Source organism: Anser anser (genome assembly GCF_964211835.1).
Source record: "Anser anser genome assembly, chromosome: 3".
Taxonomy (NCBI): Eukaryota; Metazoa; Chordata; class Aves; order Anseriformes; family Anatidae; genus Anser; species Anser anser.
In genome coordinates, this window is record NC_139722.1 from 54,748,406 (window position 1) to 54,765,398 (window position 16,993).

The 16,993-nt window shown below is 40.7% G+C and overlaps 1 long non-coding RNA gene across 1 annotated transcript in view; it reads left to right on the forward strand.

The window, feature by feature from the left end:
* Positions 1 to 5,876: 5,876 nt before the first annotated feature.
* The window catches only part of LOC310897708, a 59,364-nt gene continuing 48,247 nt past the window's right edge, over positions 5,877 to 16,993 (forward strand). The window contains exon 1 of the long non-coding RNA XR_014582497.1: positions 5,877 to 11,007. This is a non-coding gene — a long non-coding RNA (uncharacterized lncRNA). The remainder of the gene's footprint in view (positions 11,008 to 16,993) is intronic.

Here is a 16,993-nt window from a genome sequence, read left to right on the forward strand (position 1 = left end):
ACCATACTCGCTGTGGCAGTTTGGATGACCTTGTTTTGGAAGCTAAGGGAACTCAGTAGAGACATGGCCATGTTGTGCCAACTGGTCTCAGAGACAGAAAACAGGTCCTGGCATGTTTCCTTTAGTAGCATAGATATAGCCTTCAGGTTTTTTGTCTTTGGCTTTGTGATTCGTTAGGAAACGTTTTCCTTCAGATGAGACAAAAAGATGAATCATTCTATTTGTTCATTTATAACTTGGAACTAGGTAGATGCTAAAGATCTCATGATCCTTTTCAATAGAAAAACCAGGAACAGCCCATGTGTCCCATGTTATGCTTTCTGTCATGGTTGGTAGTATTTGAAATGTGAACTATTTTTCTTTAATCATAGTGCTGTTATTATTTGTTTCTTTCTATACATTTCGGGGTGATTTGTCCCATTAGAAGAATGGAAGGCCAATGAATAAAAATCTACTTGATTCTCTTTTGTTCAATTTTGTGCCAACTATTTGGTGTTTTTATAGGAAGTTTAACTCCAAAATGAATATAACACTTTTTCTGAATGATATCACAAAAGAACTCTTCTTAATGCCCAATACCCTCTTATGTTAATCTAGAGATGAAGATTATTTCTCTCTCATAAAGAGATATTGGTGAGTTACTGGAAGTGATATCTGTATTTGTACCTTGAAGGGATCACAGGGCCAAGTAGAAATTTACAGTATGTATGAAGCTGAAGTGGGGATGGCCAACTGAAATGCATCTTTGCTATTTAATTGCAATTTGGAACTATTTTGTGTAATGGTGTGTGGATATTTGGAGAGTTAAGTCAGTCTCACTGGTCTGTGGGGAGTACAGGGCCTGGAGGCACTGGAGGGATTTGTCCCTACTACTTGAAGTTGGTGAAGGATATGCCAGGGGGTTGATGCTTCGGCGTAGCTCATTCTGCCTAGAGGTGACCAAGGTGCCCTAGAGAGCCCAAGGTGCGACTCCTGTCTGGGGAAATCTCATCTGATCAGATTACAGGGCCTTCTTATTCTCAGTTGCAACAGTGTCAATGTGAAATTTCAGGACATATGTACTAGAGTTTGGAGGGGAAAAAATGGCCCATAGCAAACAGAAAATCTTTGTGTCGTGTAGCCCATTGTTCTGCCAATGTAAGATTATAACTCTGGAATATCAGCCTTGAGCAGATTAACTGGTTTAAGTAATAGGTCTTCTACCCCTCCCCTTTGGAGGATTTTCCATTGTCAGAAGAATTTTCCTGGTAACTTTTTTTTTTTTTTTAATATTAACCTGTTTTTTTAAACTTATTTATCCTCCTGTTATCCTTCATAACCGTTTGTGCTCCACACCCTCCAAAAGAGAGACAATGGATCCCAAACCAGTCACAATACAAAATCTGATTTCACAGGTTAGTTTGAAATGCTGGGATGCACTTGCATTCTAATTATGTAATCACATAGCTTGACAACAGATAGTTATCTCTTTCTCATCTTCATAATCTTTTTCAGTTCTCTGTTATGTACAAGAATGTAGAACACATGGGATGTTAGACCTGCTCAAGCAAGTTTAGTGGTATTTTAATTCACCTTTGTTTATGGGGGAAGTAAACATATTGGTTTGAATCATGAGATTAATGGGAATAGATACACACATTTTCAAATTTGGATTGCACACATTCTCCCTTTCTTTGTTGTGCCACATTTTCTTTTTTCTTTGTAATGCCTAATTCTGAATAGCAAAATTAATAATAAATAAATCCCTCCTCAGCTGGCCAGGTAAGCTGGATATTGTCAGAGAAATGATCATTTTAATCTAATATGCAAGGATATAGTGAGAAGAGAGGTCTGCACTGCAGGTTAGCCAGTCATCCACGTTGGTATCAAGGCAGCCTTGCACGGGGTACCACCAATACCACTGCAGAGCTCAAAGCTTCGATTTTCAACTGTGCTATGATGACAGAGGATGGGGCTGGAACAATCAAAGCTCTTAACACGTCTTTTATGAGAAAAAGTCATTCTGTGTAAGTGTCATGCTTAATTTGTTCAGTCTGTTTTACAGTATTTGCAGTCTCCCAGTGCAAGTTTTTAACTATTAACTATGCAGAAGCAAGCCAGGACTGCCTCATGTTGAGCTGTGTATTGCTGAAAGTATGCAATGAGCTAAGGGTATTTTTTATTTTTATTTTTTATATCTAACAGGTGTTGTAAAGCAATCTTGTATTAAATGTTAAATTCACATTAAAATAAAAAAAAGACAGTGGTTACAGTGGGCACCAAGTCTCTAGAGTTTGGCATATGTGGCTCTCACTGCCTGTCTTATATTTGTGTACCAAGAGATGACTGATTTACCACTGTTCTCATTGCTGTGAATGATCTCTTAGACATGGTTGTGATTTCAGTGTTAGTTATACCTCTGTTGTCCTTTTGTGGGCTTGTCTGACAGCTGAAAAGGTGTTTACTTGTGTTTTTTTTTTTAGCCTGGGGGGACTAATGCACTCAAGTTACGTTAAGGTAAAAATCCAATCCAAACCAGAATTTGCTTTCCTCTCCAGGGAAAGGAGGTGAGGTTAATGCTGTACCTTGGTTAGTTCCTCACACCCTGTGTCCCCAGCTAGGTTTCAGGCACTTTCCTCACTTCTGGAAACTTGTGATTTTTAACCAACATCCTCTTTCATGCAAAGCCAATGTGATCTAACAATAGGGAAAAGCAGTACAGAAAGGGTCTTTGAAACAGCCATGTGAATATTTTGTCTAATCTAATCTCATGCTTCACAGTGAGTGAACATGGGTGAGCTTCCCTCAAAGCATCAGAGCAGCACCAGCTGAGGGTGTCCACCATAGGTGCCGCTGCCTGACAGACCCTCCTGGGCTTCTTTGAAAGGCTCCCTGTCCTTTCATCTTTTGTCCTCCCACTGTTTCTAGATATTGTCTTGCTCAGTTTATGTGCTGTCTCCCTGTGTTAAACTGGCTTAGGTGACACTAATGCCATAATGAACTGTACAAAAGGGGCTCCCTCTTTTTGCAGTAGGCTCTGATGCCTAAATAAGACCTCTGCACAGCTCAGGTGTCTAATGTTGTGAGACTGACAGCTCTGAATGCTGTATGGCTAGTGATTAATTGAGCTGTCTCCCAGTGCTGAAGCTTTTGGGTGTCTATGGAGTGGGGTTAGATATTTAGGAAAGTGTCCAAAGTGAGGCACAAAACACTGGTTTCAGTCTTGTGCAAGATACACGTATAGTTTTCAAAAAGCCTCCCAAAGCATTGTTAAGACACACTTTGCCAGGGCAGGTGGCTCTGGACTTCACTAACCTTATTATGTGAAGTCAGATGCTGACAGTCTCTCCTAGGTCATGCCACTGGGTGAAAAGAGAGAGCAATTTGTTCTTCCTTTCATCTGTCTTCTTTTGTTTGTTTGTTTTGCTTCCTATTCTCTTCAGTGACAAAAATTGATGGTCTCTGGCAGAAAGGTAATAGCATCAGGTAGTAGTAGTATCATTTGATGCTCCCAAAGCCTTTGATTATCTGGCAGCAGCTTAAAGTGCAGCTCTACACAGAAAAATGATCCTAAAAATGGCACAGTGGGGTTCTGTGCCTGTCCTCCCTAAATCATTTCCATATCAAGTGCCTCCAGTGTGCAGTGAAAAAGGTGCTTAATTTTTTTCCTGCATGTCATCCCCTGTGAACTCAACCTGGACTTGAAGTTCACACTAGATTTCTTTCTTCTCCCATGTAAGTGCTAGCAATGGAGCACACCAAAGGCCAAATTAAGCCTTCAGTTACACCACAGCAAGTCTACTGTCTTTGAACTGGACCTGCACTGCCACCTGTAAAGCCCTGTATTTTCTGCAGTTTTGCTCAGGTGACTGGAACCTATTAAATGGTTCTGTTGATGCATGACAACTGAAAGTATAAATCAGCTCCCTCTGTCTTTGTTGCTTTTGGTATATGAACAGGGGTGGAAAGCAGATATTTTAATTTTGTTTATTTTTTTTTAATCTCTAAAGAAGAATGCATGTGCTAAAGGTCTTTGTGGAGAAATGTTATAATTTTTTTACATAGTATTTTTCAGATCAAAATTATACTCTAAAGAAAAAGCCTACTTCCCATATGACACAGTCTTAACTAATTTGCTTTGCTTTCTTTCATGTTTTGCATATATCATTCTTGCCCAGCAGGAGCTACTCAGTCTTGTTTTTCCTGTTATTCTTGTTCTTTTGTACTTTTTTTTTTTACTCTTTTGTAGTTTTCTTTAATCTTGCCACAGAACATACATCCCACTTGATGACTACACCCTCCTATCTCTCTGCCAGTTGAAGAACATTTGCTGTTCAAACTATCCTACACTTCGGCTCATACAATCGTAGAACCATAGAACATAGATCAAATCATGGTTTGTACATATATACGCAGAGCAGCATATGTTATATGTTGTGCGCATGTTGCAACACCTCTTTGAAGACAGTTGTTTTCACAGACCAAAGTCTCAATATTCATCAAGAGCAAAATTGGCAGCAGATCCTAGCAGTACAACTTTAAAGGCACAAGGGACATTGAGGGGTTAGAAATCACAAAAGTGCCCATTAATTGTCACGCAGGAATTAGGGCATCTGTTATAGACCACCTAACCAGGCCAAAGAGACAGATAAAATATTCTACAAGCAGCTGGGAGAAGACTCACAATTGCTAGCTCTTGTTCTTGTAGGGGACTTCAACTTAGTAGATGTCTACCGTATCAGGGGAGGTCCCAGTAAACTGGTGGCTAGCAAATGTGATGCCCATCTACGAGAAGGGCCAGAAGGAGGAGCGGTGCCAGGGAAGCTCATAGAGCAGATTATCTTTTGTGCCATCATGGAGCACTTACAGGACAACCAGGTGATAAGGCCAAGTAAGCATGGGTTTATCAAAGGCAGGTTCTGCTTGATGAACCTGATCTCCTTCTACGACAAGGTGACATGCTCAGTGGACAAAGGAAAAGCTGTGGATGTGGTCTACCTAGACTTCAGTAAGGCTTTTGACACCGTTTCCCACAGCATTCTCCTGAAGAGGGAAATCAGGGCTTGGACAGGTGTATGCTTCATTGGGTTAAAAACTGGCTGAATGGCCGGGCACAAAGAGTCATGGTGAATGAGTTAAATCCAACTGGAGGCCGGTCACTAGTGATGTCCGCAAGGGCTCATTACTGGGGCCAGTTCTCTTCAATATCTTTACCAATGATCTGGATGAGGGGATTGAGTGCACCCTCAGTAAGTTTGCAGACGACACCAAGTTAGGTGCATGTGTCGATCTGCTCAAGGGTAGGAGGGCTCTGCAGAAGGATCTGTATAGGCTGGACCCATTGGCTGAGGCCAACTGTATGAAGTTCAACAAGGCTAAATGCTGGGTCCTGCACTTGGGGCACAACAACCTCATACAACGTTACAGGCTGGGGAAAAAGTATCTGGAAAGCTGCCCAGCAGAAAGTAACCTGGACGTACTGGTCAATTTCCGCCTGAATATGAGTCAGCAGTGTGCTTAGGTGGCCAAGAAGGCCAACAGCATCCTGGTTTGTATCAGAAATAGAGTGTTCAGCAGGACTAGGCTGGATATTAGGATAAATTTATTTACTGAAAGTATTGTGTGGCATTGGAATACGCTGTCCAGGGAAATGGTTGAATCACTGTCCATGGAGGTCTTCAGGAGACATGTAGATGTAGAACTTAGTAGCATGACTTAGTGGTGGACTTGTTACTATTAGGTTAACGATGATTCAACAGTCGAAGAGAGTGATAGGGCAGGAATTATATGCAATTCAAAATAGTCTTTCTATATCGGTCAACAATTTGACCAGTTTGTAGGAAAGAGAAAATAAAAAACTCTTAAAAATGAAATAAGCCCTCACCCTGTCCCCTCACTCCCCACTCCCCATTTCCTGTTTTAATAAAAGGCTTCAGTAGACCTTGTCTGGCTGTTGACTTACAAAATGGTCACTTAGATAAATATGATGACTAGTTCTCTGTCAAATTGTGCGTATGGAAGAGTGAATGGAAGAAACAGCAAAATACACCCTGAATTGTAGCCCCAGAGAAACACACTTATATGACTGCATACAAAGCTAACACAACATACAAGCATAAAAGACAAAATGAAGTAATTCCAGAAAATCATGCTTGCTTTGAATTCTAATGGTTTACTTTTGCTTGATTCAAATAATCAACTGCAGCCCCTCCATGGTGGCCTCCAGACTGGCTAGCTTCCCAAGCAGTTCTTTGAAGGTGGGTCCAGACTCCCTTTGAACATGTGAGATTAATTCCTGGGTATATTTAGTAACACTTCTTTCAAGTAGTTCTCTGAGGAAGTGCCTGTTGGATAACATTGCCCAGTGTAAGATGGGGAAGGGGATAGAGATTAATTGGCCGCTTTTAACGTCACTGTATAGCTATGGGGCCCAAATTTGTAAAGGGGCAATTTTATCCTAAAGACTGTGCTATATACTGCCTGGTAACTTGATATACAGAAAAACCACAAAACACAGAGCTTGTCAAAAGGAATGCAGAGGGATGGTTTAGACTTCATTTTGCAATGTGCTGTCTGACACTGTTATTTTCCGTACTTCTCCTGAGCACATGTCCATCACATCTGTGGTGATGGCAATTGCACAGGCACCTGTAAGTCCAATTTCAACTGTAGAAATGGAATTGACAGAACTTCATCATGTAAACAGCTGCTGAAGGGCACTGTTGATGGAAATTGGTTCTGCCATTCCTCATACAACATGGCTCCTAATCACTGCTCTTCCAACAGGGACAGAAAGAAAAATAAACAAATAAACAAACAAAAACATTAAAAGGGAAACTGAAAAGGTCCATTCCCAAATTGTTTTGTGAGATGGTGTGTAATGCTATAAAAATGTTTATGTTCTGTGCCACTTCTCTGGCAAAGACTTGCATAACTCTCTTGTGGCTTCACCACTCATGAGCAAAGCACTCATCCCAAATGCATGGATATAAAAACTTTATAGTACACCATAGTTTGTAAGGCACTATAAAGACTTTATGGCCATGCATTTGGGACGGCCACATTACATCATCACATATTTTCCCCATAAAGATTTTGGCTTACCGCTGTTGTAAGCCAACTAACCTTTACAGATAGTTCCTGGAATAGTTAAAGGGTCCCTGCCTTTTTTTTTTTTTTTTTTGTCAGCAGAAGTTTAATGTACTCCTTTTGTTTCATTAAGCCCCAGAGTTAGGCTGCAGGGGAAGTGGAATAGTGCAGTCAATACACGACTGGATTTGCTTTCAAGTTATATCAATCACATTGTCTCACTCCATTATTAAACATTTATGCTGTGGTAATGTTTGCACAGTACGGCTGATATACAAGCCCAGGCGCAGCAGTAATGTGCATGGAGTGTGTATCATGGGATCTCGTTTGTATGCTCTCACCCCATGGGGAATCTATATCTGTAAGAGATTTCATTGTGCTAAGCATCAATATATACTAAAAAAGATGACTCCTTTCTCAATCTTTGTTTATGCTCAGTTCTTTTTTTAGGTAGTTTTCAGCCAGATGAGTTAGCTATTCTGTCCTGCTGTGACTCTGTGAGCTCTCACACATGAGGAAAAACCCAGGAACATGCAACCTGGAGTAAAGAAGAAATGAAGGAGCCCTCCATTCACGAGCATAATGAATTTACTTTTTGTTATAACACTGCACACTCTGACCATGTTTCACCATCCATAGAAGAGGAATATCACTGTTGAGTCATTGGAAATATTGAGTCAAGACAAGTAACAAAAGGACTTTTTAGTATGTTGAATGCGGGGTGCATATACAATTTTAAGATCAAACATGGCTTTTGGACAGCAAGGCAGTGTAAAATATAAGGAAAGGTTAAGGATTATGCAAAGAAATGTGCCTAATTGGATAAGCATGGTATACCTAAAAGTTTTCAGAGTGTCTGAAGCACTTTGAAAAATATGAACTTGGTGTGCTGAACATGACAAATTTTAAATCGGCAGCTTGAGTTAAAATATGATACTTTGAAATATTAGCACTTTAAAAAAAATCACTGTGTTTAAGCTTTAAATGATTTGAAAAGTAAACTAGGTTCAGTATTTTTTAAAGTAAATGATACAGTTCTCGAATAAGGATAGCTATAATGATGAAATAAAGAGGAGGGCCCAGAACATTTAAAACAAAACTGATGAAAAAACTGTTTCCAGATTCAAGGTAGGCTGTACTTTTTTTTTTTTTCCTTTCTTAAGGCATTTTTTTTTCCTTTCTTAAATCTGCTCTCACAGACACAAAGAACATTGCTTATTGGCTTGTCTCTGGCCAGCAGTGGGTCCCTTTGGAGCCTGCCGAAATTGGCTCTTATCTAACATGGTGCAGCTTCTGTATTCTTCTCACAAAAGCCACCCCTCTAGCCCCCTGCTACCAAAACCTTGCCACGTAAACCCACTACAGTGCCAGATTAACCCAAAGTTGTAATTTTATGCTTCATAATCATCAGTATGCAAAGAATGGAAAATAATGTCACTCATTGTCACCCGTTCATTTGTTGTGATCTGTTTCTGACAGCAGGCAGAATCTAAATTTCTGCCATACGTTTTCAGCAGCTGAATGAGTGGAAAAACTTTGACACTGCAGTGCTAAGTTAGATATGGAAATGGTGTCAGTCTAGTCCACCAGGCAGAATGCAGAGTGCAATGTATTCGTGCATGAGATAGTAAATGAACATTACTTTCTTATGAAGACTACATCCAGTCATCAAGTAAGTAACATTTGGTTGAACAAATTATAGAAGAAAAAATTTGAGACTTAACTGCTTGCAGACAGGAGATTTGCAAACTTCCACAGAATTAATAAAATGGATGAAAAAGTCATTATTTGCTCTACATCTAGTGCTGTCTGGTGCTGAGGACTTTCTCTATTTGACTTTGGGTCTTAATGAGTAGCCCCTCTGTATGGTTTATTTATGCTTTCAAGCTACTGGTTATATGTCTAGTAATGGTGAAAAATGTCTTCCAGGTGCAGCATAATGTAAATGTGAAAGACAAAGCTCTGAGGGACAGAACTGAGTTTTGCAGCTGACAGCTGCACATGTGATGTCTCCTGCTGGAGTAGTTTAATACAGCCCACAATCAATTAATTACATTTATAGTTTGTAGAGAGCACTGCAAAAGCTGTCAGGTGCAGTAAAGAAAGTAGTTTTGGAAAGACATAGATGGAAATGTATATATTCCCTTCTTGAAATAGCTGCTACCTATATCTGCATCATCTTAGATTATGAGAATGAAAATAAATTTACATGACCTCATGTGCTATTTTACATCTTCCTTCCCTTGGCATTTATGTTGGTCCAAACAGAAAATAATTTGAGTGCAGTTCTTCTCTGAACAATGTCTGGATGTAAAGAGCATTTTAAAAGTTTACTGCTTGTGTCAGTGAATTTCAGATCAAATCTGATCCATTTTACACAGAAAATTTAAAGACCACATAATCTGATGTAGGTTTATATTATTTATTTTGAGATGGACATATCATTATGTATCACTGTAAGTGAAAGATGCTGAATCCTGAGCCACGAAAGGAAACAGTCCTATATGGAGCAATACACTTCCTTTCCACACTACCTTTTTTTTTTTTTTTTTTTTTTTTTTTTAAATAACGGATTTCACAGACAAAATGACCTGATCATTCTACTTTTTTTTTTCTTTGCTAACCGTATTGGCCCTGCTGAAAGGAAGAAGACCATAGAGCACTAGTTCTAATGTGTTAAAAGAGCTTTAAATCAGTGCAAACAACGCCCAATTTGGAGGTTTTGCAAGCATCCAGCTGAGCAACTAAATCCCTGAACACTTACACCTCGTTTTAAAACAATTTCCAGCTATACAGCTCAGTCTAACAGTAAATGTTCTCTCTCAAATCATTCAAATGTCAACCTATATGTAACATTTATGGGTCTGAGATTCACTCTAGGACTTACCTATACACCAAAACCAACCCCAGGATGCTACGTTTCCAGTATTGGCTGATTTGTGTGCTGGGAGTACAGGGATGCAGCAATTCCTCATTGCAGAGGGATCTGGGATTTCTCCATTTGAACTCCAGCAAGGCAGAAAGCAGGGTATGCCAGGGGCTGGCTCAAGCAGCTGATTTGGGTATTGGTTGCTTTGTCAACAATTGTTTTGGCCAAACTGTCTGCAGAAGAGATCTGGCCTTGAACAGCTATTGTGGAATTGCTTCTTTCAATTAGCTCTCCAAAGGGATGCTTCATCTCACACTGAGAGCCCATTTGTATGGTTTTAGAGCAGTCTAAACTGTCACTCCCCCAATGCTCACAGTGTAGGAAAAGCCCAGAAGTAGCCTAGAGAAGCTGTTGTGCCTATAATTCAAACCCAAACTTATTTCACTCTAACTTTGAACCTTGACAGTTTTTCAGCTTAATCGGACAGAAGACAGGACAAGGTAAATCCACTGTTGAAGTGTTTATGCAGTTCTTATTGATTTAGAAGGCTCCATATGAAATACAGTTTAAATCAGTACCAAAACAATAAATACATAAATAAATTAATAAATCTCCGCATCTGCAGACTCATCTGAATCTCTGGTTTGTACTGACCTGTGGTCAGTCTTCAGACTTCTTGTGGGCTGCAGGGTCTAAGTCCTCCTGGTTTAAACCAGTCTAGCACTTTCCTCATTCCTATTCTGTGATTTCTCCATTCATGATCTTTGCTGTACCATAGGTTCTACTTCTGTTTTTTAAGGTATTAGCCTTGCTGTTCAGTTATAGTCAGTGAAATACCAACATTTTTCATCCACCCTGAGCTACGGCAAACAGGAATGAAAAAAATGCCCACTAGCAGCTAGTTGTAATTTCCCATTCACAGTGCACTGCAATGCTGCATTTCTGCCACTGTGCAGCATTATGGTGAGACTCTAAATTAAACTAATTAATGTGATTTAGGGTGATGTCTGCTTAGCAAGCAGCAGTCACAGTTTGCTTCTCTCATCAAGCTTCAGAAATCTTCCTTCCAAGTAAGTCTCTGCTGCACTGCGCTGGAGAACTGAGGGCTCTTCTCTTTGGTCTTTGTAGCTGTGATTTGGCAAGAGGAAGGCAGTTCTTTGTTTTTAGTGTGCCTGATGTAAACCTTCCTTAAGAATCTGGGAGGCCCTGGGCACAAAAGCAGTATGTGAGCAAAGACCCACTCTTAGTTCTTTCTGGTTGCCAGGTCCCCATAAAAGCTAGTTTCTTGGGAATAATAGTCTAATAAATTAGATGGGCAAATTCACTTTCTTGAGAGCTATTGAACTGAGAGGGCTGCAGGTACACATTTTATTTGCACTTGTTTAGCTGTGTACCCTGCCACCCTCAGCACCCAACCCCCAAAGTATTTTGGAAGAACTAGGAGCTAAAAGTTCCTGTTCAGTTTTCTCTCTTCCCCACAAATGAAAGCTGTTTCCACTAACAGTTGTTTCCTTGACCCAACTCTATTTATAACAATTTCTCCTTCTGATTCTTCCTTGAAACTTTTTGTTAACTTTCTTGGGATGCTTTAGAGAGCCTTGGAGACTCTTTTTGTTTAACCTTTTCACATCCTCTCCATTTTTGTTATCCTTTAGTTAGCTTCCATGAGAGTTCATTTCATTTATATCTGCAGTTAGGGTTATACAACAAAAATGTTTTGGGAAGTCACAAGGCAATGCTAAGCACTAGGTTTTTCTGCTTTGTGTAACCTGTCTTCCTTGTCTATGTCCTGTTTTGAAGATCTGCAGGATGAAGAACTAGCCTGTCTGCAAAGCGCTGTGCTCACCAGTGCTTCCCAATAAACAGTACCAGCCTGATTAATCCATTTGGTTTTGTGAAGTTCTTGCATTAAGTAGAAATGTATTATACTTGAATAGTTGAGCATACTGCAAATGAGTCTTTCCATTGGAAACTGCTCTGAGCTTACTACACAGGTGACAAACCAAGAAACTGCTTTCTGTAACCATTAAAGAATGGAAATGAATGCAAGAACAGCCTTAGTTTGAGCAGCAAGCCAAAAGGAAGTGTATAAGAATGGAGAGCAAGCAAAACCTGATAATTCCCTAGATTACACTCAGACAGGTTCCAGGTCACAAACTTATTGAGCCACTTTGTGTCTTTGGTATTTTCTTCTTTGTCCAATCCTTCTTTGAACCAACACGAACTATTTGCTTTTGTGATTCTGCTGTGAGGAGTTTACAGCTTTCCTCCTCTTTCATGGGGAGTATGTCTGACATGCTCACTTTTAACCTGCTACTGGCTAGTTTCAGCTGATGACCTCTAAATATTTATTCCTTGTTCACTTTTTCACAGTTTCATAGATCTCTGTTGCAATCCTTCCTCAACTGGACTCTGGAAATAAGACCAGTAATTTCACTTGTTCTTTATAAGGGGAGCCATTGTGAAACTGTCTTTGGGCAACTTCTGTAATTGACTTCATTGCTGTTTTCCTTCTCTGGTATCATTTCCCAACTCCTCTTTGTTTTGGGAGGGAAGCAAGACCAGCAGTTTTCCATAAGACATGTAACAGTGATGTAACCGTGTTTTGCTTTGGTTGTTTATTACTTTTCTCATAATTCTGCCTAACCACCCTTTCCATGAATAAACTCTTCCTAATATCCTAATAGCATGTGAGATTAAGGCAGGAGAATATGTGGAAGAGTAGAATATAGGTACAAGAGTCAGAATAAGAGAAGTGTGATGCTATGAATATGGATGTGCCATAGGAGCATGGAGAATATGGCAGTGCAATACTCTGGAGGTTTGGATGGCTTCTACTTTACTAGAAGAAAATGTAGCACTGGTTTTGTGTTGTTTTTCTGTCTTATTAAATCCTGTCTGTTCATATTCCTTCACTCTGTGACTCAATGTGAGACACGAGGGTGTCTCAGTGCCAGTAGATGGGAACTACTGCCATATAATGTTGAGGTTCTGTGACTAGCACACGTGAATGCATTCAGGCACATTTTTAGGCTCTGGTAGTTAAGTCTAATGAAGAACTGTGTGCACCTAGGGAGTTAATGGCATCCCAGTTTGTTGGACAATAGCTCCTATTAAACTAAACTAAAATAAGCTAATCTTAAAGCTGTGGCTGTATGGTTCAGCTTTCCAGTATGCCTGAGAATATCTCTGATCATAGCAGAGTGGCATTTGGCCCTGGAAACATGCACAATAAATCGAAGTTTGTGTTACTGACGTGGTAACAGCTTGACACTATACAGACTGACATGATTTGTTGGTAAGTTCTCAGAAGGAGCTGCTGCAGACATTGTGCTCAGACCTTCTTATTAACCTGTGTCTCTCGGTGACATGATACACAGTAAGCAGTTACAGCGTCTCTTCTTGGCGCCTCTGATACCATGCTGTCTTTCCATCTCAGTCCACTGTGCTGTGGTTTGGGAGTGCATGCAGATGAAATGAAATCTGTAGTGCTGTGGTGGTTCTTCAAGCACAACAGTATACATTTAGAGCAGCGAGTCTGAACAAAAGGGGGAACATGGTGATGGGGCATGTGTCTGGCTTGTGTGCAGTGCTGCAGACATGCCTGCTTCCACATAACTATACAGATAAAAATGTTAAATCATTTGGTTTTAAAATGCCTTAGACTGCCTTAAACTGTCAGAGGAAGAAACAGTTACAGCTACCAGGAGAGTCTAATATTCTCATGTCTAGCCCACTAGTGACTAGTGGCAAAAGAAAAATGATAAAATTGTGATTATATATTAAAAAGAATAAAACTGGCCACCTGTGGGTGCCATCTGGTGGTGAATACTCTGATCCTGATCCAACGTTGCTTTTGCATGTGTGCTTAGCTCTAAAGCACGAACATCCCTCTGAAGTGTATAAGTGCATTGCTATATCGCGCATGACCTGGTAGGCGTGTTGGAAGAATGAATCCTACTGCAGGTCCTCCCATGGAAATTCTCTGTATATTTGTTCTTCAAATGAACTAAGGCTTGTAATAACCCTGAGGAGGATAAAGAACTCCTTGCTCATGGAAAACAGGTGAACGAGGCAAGGAGCCCCATCGTAAACTCCCAGGGCACACAGAAAGGCATGGAAATGCTGGGAATACGGCTCAACTGTTTTTATTCTGGTACCTTTGCCACGGGTGTGTCTCTCTGTTCTTGTGAAAACTAAAAAAAAGATTTGAATGTGTTTGGGTTGTAATTACACAGATGTTTGCAGAGGGGCTATGCTCTGAGTTGCATTAGCACAGTTCTGTGCCTGAGCTCCTGTATCCTTCTGCAGCCCGTGAACTCAGGCACTCCTAGTTTCAGTCACTGGTAGTGGAGCTCTGGGCTCTCTGCACCTGCCTGTGGAGATCTGAAAGTCTAAACAAATACCTAAATGCCTACAGCTGGTCCTCTCTCAGTTGTGCTCAGTTCCTAAAGGACAGAGCAGGTGGGGGATGCTGCTCATGGAGAGGACAAGACACTTTTATTAGCTGCTTAAGATAGCTTGCTGACTTTGCCTGCTGTTCCCATACCATCCCTTCTGCTGGGAAACGTTAGGGACAGCAGCTTCTGGCAGAGGGACGGGCACCCAGAGGCTGGGGGAGGAGGGAAGAGCAGGGACCACGTCCCCAGTGCCACCACAGAGGCTTTACAGCAAGGCATGAATCTACTTACCATGCATAAACCAGGCAGAAAATGATGCAATCACATTAAAGCTGAGGAAAAGGCTCAGAATTTCCTTTTTTATCCACCAATAAAACAGTTTTATCTTAATTTCAGTCTTACATATATGAGTTTAGTATTCAAGTGAACAGTTCTGATGACCTATATTATCTTGGTGCTGTTCAAAATCCTGTAAACCAGAAAGTACTAGATATCGTTCTCCCACAGAAAGCACAGTGGGGAATAAGCAAATAAAGTTTGAAACAGATAAAGATCCAAGTATTGATCTCTGCTTGTGTTGCCTAATAGAGCGTAACGCTAAAGAATATTGTAGTCGTTGATGGAGAAGAAATCGAAATAATCTGGCTATCACTTTACGTGTCTCAGTATCAGAAAGGTCATGTAGGCTAAAGAGTGCCAAGGATTTACCCAAAGTAACAACAGATTTTCATGAGACATATAGATTTGCAACAGCCCCCAGGAACAAGTTACGAGAAACACTTCAATCCTCTTGGCAGAGACTTCAAAGGAGCGAGCATGGCTGTGGTTTTGTGGTGAACTCGAGGCAGCTCCCTAGGCCTCTCTGCACACCTGAGGTGCGTTATGTCTCAGCTGCATATGCACCCACTGAATGACTGCACTGAAGGCAATACCAGGATTTTGCCCCAATTTTGCCCGAGATTTTCTGCCCAAAGAAGCTGTGGATGCCTCATCCTTGGAGGTGTTCAAGGCCAGGCTGGATGGGGCTTTGGGCAACCTGGTCTGGTGGGAGGTGTCCCTGTCCAAGGCAGGGGGGCTGGAACTGGGTGGTCTTTAAGGTCTTTTCCAACTCAAACCATTCTATGATCCTATGATTCTATGATTTTTATGTTCATTCTTAGTGTGACACTAGTACAGAAGACCACATGTAACAGGCAGCATTTTTCTAATGTGTTCATTTCACTGTCTTTTCAAAAGTTTATTTGAAATTGTTCAGGAAGACCACCTTCATTATGCAATTAATTCATGGTAGTCCCTGAAGTTGTAGCTGTATTTGAAAAATAAGAGTGGAAATGACACTTTCTGACTCAGCAGTGATGGTTATTGCTCTAACAGATAAAGGGGTTTTATTACAGCTTTACTTCTGCTCAAATCACAGAACCTGTAGTTATAGGAAGGCAAAATGGATTCCATCTGGCTCATACATTAACAACAATTGTTAACGGAGCTTCAGTTACAAGGACAAATTGCCAAGGCAGAAATGAAGACCTTGAGGACGAATGCAGTTTCACACCTGTAATTTAGAGTGCAGTTTGGCTCACAAAATCTTTGCAATGTGCAATAAAACGGAGCCTTGCCTGACTTTCAGACCAACTTTCAGTTGAAGTTTTCAGAGCTAGCAGCTAGGAGAAAAAACATTTTGTACTTGTAAACTGAGAAAATTCTTATCTGAAAGCCCTCTGGACACTTTGACTACACAGGAGCACGATGCAGTTACTTTTCAGTGGGCACAAACATCACCCTCATGGTTTGCATTATTCATGCAAACAAGATGCTGTAAATGCTGACTCCTCCAGAGCCTCTTAGAGAGAAGGCTTCAGTTATGCCTTGGAAACCCTGCAGGCTCCCCTCTTGGGTTTGATTTGCAAGGAAATACTAAGCGGCTGCCTCAGCGTTTTGATGAGTGAAGACGTATTCCTACAGGCACTGGTAGGAGCCTTGTTGAAGGCTAAGGAAATCTGCGTGGGCATGGAGTACTACTACCTAATTGTACTAGAACAGCATTTCAGGACCTAAAAATATGTTTAACCTTATGGCCACAGAAGCTGCCTGCAGAACAGTCATGAGTGCCTTCCTAGCTCGAGAGGCTTGTGAGAAAAGCTCATGGGTTTTATGAACTGAAATCTTTAACAAATGCAGCAGGTTGAAGGTGTATGTGGTCAGTATGCTACAAGCTGACCATACTGAATTTCTGTAACTTTATTAATTTGCATTCACTTAGAGCACTGGAGAGACATGCCCATTCTGAAAACTGTGTTTTCTGAGTTGTCTGTGGTGACATGGCAGGTGGGGAAGGAACTGGATCAAACAGGCAAAGGTTAAGGGGGATCAAGTGGGAATGTGGGAATAAATTCCAAAAACAAATCTCAGGCAAAGGTATTTATTGGGAAAATCCTTCTTTCCTGCCTTTTCACTTCTTATTTATTCATTTTTCTGTGCCAATACCATCCTCACTATAACCCTGTCACTTCCTGCAGACCTTAGCAGTCCTATTACCCTGAAACATCTTCATATCAAGAACTGTGCTTGTGGTACCTCCCTCTTAGTGTTCTGGATAGGAGAAAGTATTGGGCCTTAAAGATGAAGTGATTACTGAAAAATTATTAGTGATACTGCC